At 38.3% G+C, this 8021-nt stretch overlaps 2 long non-coding RNA genes across 2 annotated transcripts; one reads left to right on the plus strand and one right to left on the minus strand.

Annotated features, from left to right (window-relative positions):
• Positions 1–3383: 3383 nt before the first annotated feature.
• On the minus strand, positions 3384–5629 carry LOC132959759 (uncharacterized). The gene is made up of 3 exons (XR_009667090.1): positions 5612–5629; positions 5247–5346; positions 3384–3440 (listed from the first exon to the last, which is right to left on the minus strand). It is a non-coding gene; the product is annotated as an uncharacterized LOC132959759 (long non-coding RNA).
• A 520-nt stretch (positions 5630–6149) lies between these two features.
• On the plus strand, positions 6150–7646 carry LOC132959629 (uncharacterized). Its single transcript, XR_009667050.1, has 4 exons — positions 6150–6230; positions 6457–6642; positions 7244–7321; positions 7575–7646. It is a non-coding gene; the product is annotated as an uncharacterized LOC132959629 (long non-coding RNA).
• The last annotated feature ends 375 nt before the right edge of the window (positions 7647–8021 follow it).

Raw genomic sequence — 8021 nt, forward strand, 5'->3', positions numbered from 1 at the left:
GCTCCCCCTGGTGTTTTGTGAGTAACACAAGTACAGGGTCATGAAAAAGAAGATCAAGTGTGTCTGAAGTTTTGTGAACATGTCAGACCCTTTTTTTTAAAAGTGTTGGATGACTTAATGTACTAAATATAGTGTACTAACCTAAATTCATTAATCATCCATTGTTCCCACCATGACATAATATTTTATTTATTATATATACATATGGTCAATCATATATTAGGATAATATGGTTCAAAGTTAAAAGGAGCATCAGTGAAGTCACTAGAGACACTGTTTACATGATATGTGAACACCAAGAACACCTCTCCTCTCTCTGGATCATTCAGGGAACAGGAAGTTATAAAGGAAACAGGAAGTTGACAGTTCTTTCTTCAATCTGCACACAGCAACAGAAATGTAAGTTCATTTACTGAAGTTAAGGTTTAGCATTAGCATGTAGCTTAGCATTAGCAACAACTTGTATTAGTTTATTGTTTGGATTTATATAGAACTTTGGTAATGACTAAACTTCTTGTGTCTTGTAGTTTTCACTCCTTCAATCTGGTGAAGAAATCAGAAGAGGAGATCATCTCTTTGCTCCCTTCAGGTGCAGCTCCTGAAATTCAAACACAAAGTTTACATTTAGTTTGGACCAACAAAGACAAAGTTTACATTTAGTTTGGACCAACAAACACAAAGTTTACATTTAGTTTGGACAGACAAAGACAAAGTTTACATTTAGTTTGGACAGACAAAGACAAAGTCTACATTTAGTTTGGACAGACAAAGACAAAGAGGTTCCTCATTGAACACATGTGAGTATGTAGAAATGAAAAGGTCTGGTATCATCTATCTTTTATTTTTTTCAAAGTCAACTTAAATGTCAATTTCAAAATATGCCAGACATACAGTGGAATCGAAATTGCGTTTGTCTCCGTCCCGTGGTGCAGTACAACCAAAATAAGGTAAAATAAGATACATAATATTTACAGTAATACATTCTAAATTGTGCAAAAAGTACAAAATGGTAAATAAAATTAAATGTAAAGAAAAAGTAAACTTGTGCAGTAAAGTGATTGTACTTTTGAGATGTTAGCTTCAGAGTTATTAGTCCAGAGTTCTGTAAACTTGTGTATCTGTAGAGAGGAGGTTCAAAATGTTTGATTTGAAATAAAAACTGTTTTTTTAAGTTGTTCAAGCTGTTTCAATCGTTTTCTTTGGCATGTCATGACTGACTGTGTGTGTGGATTATTAAAGTCTGTTAGTCAAACATCACTCACCAAACTCATCATACTGAAGGTGTACAGCTGCAGAGAGACGACAGATATGACGGCTACATGCTAATGCTAAGCTACATGCTAATGCTAAGCCACGTGGTATGCTACATCAGATGCAATACGTCACAAATTATAACAAGGCTAATGTTAAGATACATGCTAATGCTAAGCTACATGCTAATGCTAAGCCACGTGGTATGCTACATCAGATGCAATACGTCACAAATTATAACAAGGTTAATGTTAAGCTACATGCTTATGTTAAGCTACATGCTAATGCTAAACCTTAACTTCAGTAAAGGAACTTACATTTCTGTTGCTGCCTGCTGTGAGCAGATTAAAGAAAGAACCCTCAACTTCCTGTTTCCTTTATAACTTCCTGTTGATAAATCCAGAGCACTTCCTGTTAATAACCAGAGCACTTCCTGTTGATAAATCCAGAGCACTTCCTGTTAATAACCAGAGCACTTCCTGTTGATAAATCCAGAGCTACAGATTCACAGATATAAGAAGACCGATGAGTTCAGACGTTCGGAAACAAAGCTACATGGACAGACAGGTGATCATTCATTTGATTTCGTCTGGTTGTGTTGGATGGATGTTTCTTGATCTTTCACTGAGTCCATTTGAACTTGTGATCTGTTGGTTTGGTGACCTCAGCATCGTTAACAAAAAAAGGCCAATCAGAGTCCACAGTTTGAAGGTCTCGGTCTGGGACTAGAAGGAAAAAACATGAAATAACTTCAGTCCCCGGTTACGACCACAACCTTGCCGGTGTTAAGTGAGTAAAAGGTTCCCTGCACACACACATATTTGTGACTCTGTGTGGTCTTAGTGTGGTCTTGACTACAACACTAAGCTGAGTTCAGACAACGAGGACCAAAAGCTGTTGGGTTTTTAAATGACACTTTAAATGGGGGGATGAAATACTCAGCACAGCCTCCAGAAGGCCCTTCAGATCCTCTGATCTGATCCTCTGATCATTCAGCAGTCTAGACAGAAAATGTGGATGAATTGAGGACACACATACTAATGAATAATGGAGATGTGATGTGTTAGCTGGTACATACATGAGCTTCTGTAGTGTTGCATCTTTCTCCAGCTGTCTGTCATGAGTCTGCTCCAGTAACAGGCCCTGGTTGAAACAAAAAGGAGGAAAATAAAATGTATAATGTGGCCAGAGTTAATGTTGCTGTCTGCTTGAGTGTATGAAATCTGGCACTTCTAATTGAAGTAGTTTATGATTGTAAATGAATGAGCTCGTCCATCATCCTCTGCTGGTCTTGGATCTGGTCTCTGAGGCGGCTGAGCTGCTTGTGGTGAGCTGGTTCTCCAGCTGCTCCTCCAGAGTTTTGTGGAGATGTATAAACGGATTTGTGTCCTCACCTCGATGTCCTCGTCTCCATCATGTCTCCTTGTCATTGGCCTGAATGTTTGTGTGGGCGTCGGCCTGCGAGCTCTCCAGCTGTTTGCTGCGGTTCACCAGAGACTTGACCTCAGACTTCATCTTGCTGATGTAGAGCCGAGCTACGTTGAACTCCTCCTCCACCGCTGAGCCGTTCCCCTTTGACTCTGAGGACTGAGGATGAGAGGGAGGTTACAGACGTTGAGAGTGTGAAAGATGTGTGTGTGTATATAAATGTGTGTGTCCGTTCTCACAGCTCACAGACATCAGTGGTGCCGATGATGGCGCTGATGTCACTGCTGCTACGAGAGTAGGACCAGACACACACACAGACACACAGACACACAGACACACACACTCACAATCACACAAAACAGTCTGTATGTTTCTGCAGAACTCAAGATGAACACTTTCTCCTAAAACATATCTGTACCGTCTTGTGCTCGTCTGCCAGCTGCAGGTTGGTCTGATCTCTCTCCTCCACCTCTTGGCTCTTCTGGTCGTAGTTGACGGCGAGCTCCTCCAGCGCCTGCAGCACCTCCTTCACCTCCTCCTTGGTCAGCTGGTTCTCCGTTTGCAGCCGGCACAGCTCCTCCTGGGAGGGACGTGGGGTCAGAGTGAGTTCATGCAAAAATGATCATCCTTATGAAATCCATGTTTAAATGAAAATACTTGATATTTCTTTTGTATTTCATAGGCTGAGAGACAAACCTCCTCTGGTCCATCTTCTGCTCCTTGAGTTTGTCAGCCAGACTCTGTTGGTTGATCTCATCATCCTGTGAATTATTACAAGAAAAGGACATCAAGTAATAATAATTAAATGAATAATAATAATTGAGAAAATGAAAGTATTTGTATTTAGTTTGAATCTTTAAGCAGGTTGTCTTCTAATGTTGTGTCTTGTCTTTGACTTTAGTCTGTTCTTGTCTTCCAGCTGTTTGTACAGGTTGCTGATGTCCTCCTCGTATTTGCTCCGCTCGTGGCAACAATATTATTTGACTTTTCTTTCACAAAGGTAAGAAGTATTTTCAGTTGAAAAAAACAGTTAGTTCATTTAAAATGAGTAATGTATCAGAATGTATCATTTACTTTTCACGTATTGTACAATCCTGTAAATGAGCCATAGATGCTCCTAAAGTAAAAGTCTGTGATATTCTGTGATCACAGACTGTGATATTATCAATGAACTTAATATTATGTTTGAATGTTAATGGAGCACATAAGGTAGGTGAAGAAGACTTATGAGCATATGAAAGCAACCTTTTTAACTTGTAAATGTTTCCTTTTAATTTATGTGTTTAATCTGAACTATCTCATTGACCTGTAAAATGTACTCGTATCAAATATTTTAATCCTAATCAAAAAAAGCAGTTCAATCAAATTAATCATTTCAATTCAATCAATAAAAAGGTTTGTGGTATTTTCATTAAGAAAACCAAAGGAAAATAAACTAATTAAATTGATTAAAAGGTAAGTTTGAAAAGTAAAATGAAGGAAAAGGTCTAAAGTAAAAATGCAGCTTTAATATAAATAATTTAGCAAACAATGATGTAAGACTCTAATTAAAGTTAAAGGTTTAAAATAAATGCATTATATCGTTTATAAATCACTTTATATAGAGAGGGCGCCCTCTGGTGGTTAGTTGTTGGTTACTGCACTTAAATAATAAATGAATCAGACTGCTGTTTCTTTGAGTAAATTAAACACAGAAAGCTGGATGAAGAGATTGTTGTCTTAGTTTACCTGTTAGCTTTTTTGGTTGACTTGTTAGCTGTTGTCTTGGTTACTTGTCAGCTGTTGTTTTATTTACCTTTTAGCTGTTGTTTTATTTACCTTTTAGCTGTTGTCTTGGTTACTTGTCAGCTGTTGTTTTATTTACCCTTTAGCTGTTGTTTTATTTACCTTTTAGCTGTTGTTTTATTTACCTTTTAGCTGTTGTCTTGGTTACTTGTTAGCTGTTGTTTTATTTACCTTTTAGCTGTTGTCTAGTCTTTAATGTTTGTTGTTTTTATCTTTCAGCTGTAGTTTTGTTTAGTTATAGATTTAGTTTAAAGTTGTATTGTCCGTTTTCTTTGATTTGTGTGTTGGATGAAACTTACTTAACTTACTAACTTACTTAATATAATGTACTAAATATAATTTACTTAATATAATTTACTAAATATAATTTACTTAATATAATTCACTGACTAACTTTTTTTTTAAAACGACATACTAACCTAAATTCATTAATGTTCCATTGTTCATGACATAAGATTTTATTTATTATATAAAATAATATAAACTATGGATCATCAGTGAAGTCACTAGAGACACTGTTTACATGATATGTGAATAAATATGTGATAAAAGAAACTATTTATGTAGAAATGTCACTGTCTGTCTCTCCTCTCTCTGGATCTAGGTCATTGCTGAGTCCAGCCAGTGAGGCTCCAAACCTCCATGGAAATGTGAACAAAATGAGAGAAGATGCTGGTTTGAGGCGAACACACACAGACTGCACTGATGGTGAGAACTGGACGCAGATATCCATTTTAAAACCTGCAGGTTAGCGTGTGTTGTGGGTGCGAGCTGAACTGTACCTGTAGGTCTGTCTTGATGAGCGAGGCTCCTGCTTGGACCAGATAATGACAGATAGTTCTTTGACACAGGGACGCAGCTCGGTGAAGGACCGTCTCCCCCCTGGTCAACAGAAGAGAGAGAGAGAGAGACAACATCACCCGAGGAACAGACATCAACGGTGTCTGCTGCTTCTTTTGGTGTCTTGTGTTTATGATGGCACATATATCATCACATATAGACTGAACAGAGATCAGAGCACAGATACAGACACAGCATCATCATCCACACTCCGTTAACATTTAAATAAAGTGTTTAGCATTTTAAAAACCTCATGGTTTCAGTTCAATGTTAGATGTTTTCAAGCACAAATAGAATCTGTACTTACTGCAGTTTTTCTGTAACGACTAAAAACTACTTAAAAGGCAGGGTTGGTGATTTTCTCCAGATCCACTTTTTAAGATTGTGGTTGAAATTGTCTTTTGGTCCTGACAATGAAAGCAATGAGCTGAGGTCTGCTTCTGGGTGCAGACGGAGCACTGAGGGAATACTACTTTTAGAAAATGATCAACCCTGCCTTTAACCCAGACAAGACTCTCTCTTACCTGCTTTTAGTAAAGTGTCTTGAGATAACATTTGTATTGAGTTGGCGCTCTACAAAATAAAGATTGATTGAACTGACTTATTGTTTTACAAGCCTGTCATTGAAAGTTTCCCATTTATTCAAACACTAGAATACAGAAAGAAAAAAACTACATATTCCTATTTTGAATAAAACTACATGAAAAGAACCCACATACATTCATTAATGGTAAATAAAACAACTACTAAGGATTCTTTTAATGAGCTACATCTGGTTATTTGGTATACTCTTAAAGGTACAGGTAAAGGTACTGCTACAGGAAGTGACTGTTCAAACAGGAAGTGCCCTGCCTATAAAGGAAGCAGGAAGTTGAGGGTTCCTTCTTTAATCTTCAAGACTGCACACAGCAGGCAGCAACAGAAATGTAAGTTCCTTCACTTTACTTAAGTTAAGGTTTAGCATGTAGCTTAACATTAGCCTTGTTATAATTTGTTGCGTATTGCATCTGATTGATGTAACATAACATGTGGCTTAGCATTAGCATGTAGCTTAGCATTAGTAACAACTAAGCTTTCTTTTGTCCTGTATTAGTTTATTGTTTATTGTAGAACTTTGGTAATGACTAAACTAAATGTTCTTGTGTCTTGTAGTTTTCACTCCTTCTTCAATCTGGTGAATAAATGAAAAGAGGAGTTTGTCTGACTGTCAACCTACGTGCACCAAACAGGTGGAGGACTGTACACACACCTGTGGAGGATGTAGAGGACCATCTCTTTACTTCCTGCACTGGCAGCGTGATGACGTCACCTGCAGCCGGACGAGTCGAGTGACGTGAGGTCGGCTCCCTTCAGGTGGTGCGGTGGCTCCCTCCTTCAGGTCCGGCGGTTCCCTTCTGGTGCGGTGGCTCCCTTCAGGTGCGGCGGCGGCTCCCTCCTTCAGGTGCGGCGGCGGCTCCCTCCTTCAGGTGCGGCGGCGGCTCCCTCCTTCAGGTGCGGCGGCGGCGGCTCCCTCCTCCAGGTGCGGTGGCTCCCTCCTTCAGATGCGGCGGTGGCTCCCTCCTCCAGGTGGTGCGGCGGCTCCCTTCGGGTGGTGCGGTGTGAAGGTCTGAAACTGTCACTCACCTTCTTTAAGTCTTTGTTCTTCACACACTCAACCAGCAGCTCTACAGAGAGAATGTTAAAAATGTTTGATTTGCATTTTAATTAAAAATAGAAACTGTTTTCAGTTTGTTCAAGCCGTTTCAATCGTCTTGTTTAATGTTAATGATTTTCTATTAGGATACATGCTTATTGCTTAATGTTAACTTTCATTCATCAGTCCATTTTTATTTACTTATCTCCAAATCACAAGGAAAGTTATCTCCAGACACTTTACAATAACAAACATTTGGTACGTTTAAACTAATTGTGATGTGTTTTTTGTTTAAAACACTTTTAGGGGCAGCCTGACCAAAACAAGATGAAGAGCTGTTAACATGTATGCTACACCACGCTGCCTCACCTGCTTCAACATCTGGTGAGTATTTTTCTTGGTTATTGTTTTTATTTTAACTGTTTGAGTCAGTCATATTCTTTTAAATTTTAATCTTAACTCTCCTTGATGTAGATGTAGCGATTCTCTTGACCTAATTAAATGATTAAAAATTAGTATCAGAATGGCCCGTTTACTTTTCACGTATTGTACAATCCTAGCTGTAAATGACCCATAGATGCAACCTGAACTGAACTTTAAACCCTGATGTCTTTGTTTCTTGTGTCTGATATTCCAGGTGTTTCCTCGCTCTGAGAACTCTGATCTGTGCTGCAGCTGGAAGGATTTTCTTTGGATTAAAGTTTACCTGTTAACTAACTTGTAGCTTTTCTGTGCAGTTCTTTATAGATTTAAAGTTTTGTCTGTTTTCTCTTTGCCACTTTCATAATAAATAAAATATTAAACTCTTAATTTGTCTCATGTTTGTGTTGTCAGCATCTTTAATTCCTAAAGTTTTGTTGTAGTTGTTTCCTCCTTTGTCACACACAGCTGTGAACTTGTTTGAATATTTTATTATAAAATTTAATGTAATTAAAGACTACAATAAACATGTTTCCTCAAACAGACATGAAAGCTGTAAACTACTATAAATAAAACACAGCTGGCAGATAACCAGAACCTGATCACAGATGTAACACATCTCTCTCCTCCACAGGTACAGAAGTCACTATGATGCAGAATGAAC

Source organism: Labrus mixtus, chromosome 24 (genome assembly GCF_963584025.1).
Source record: "Labrus mixtus chromosome 24, fLabMix1.1, whole genome shotgun sequence".
Taxonomy (NCBI): Eukaryota; Metazoa; Chordata; class Actinopteri; order Labriformes; family Labridae; genus Labrus; species Labrus mixtus.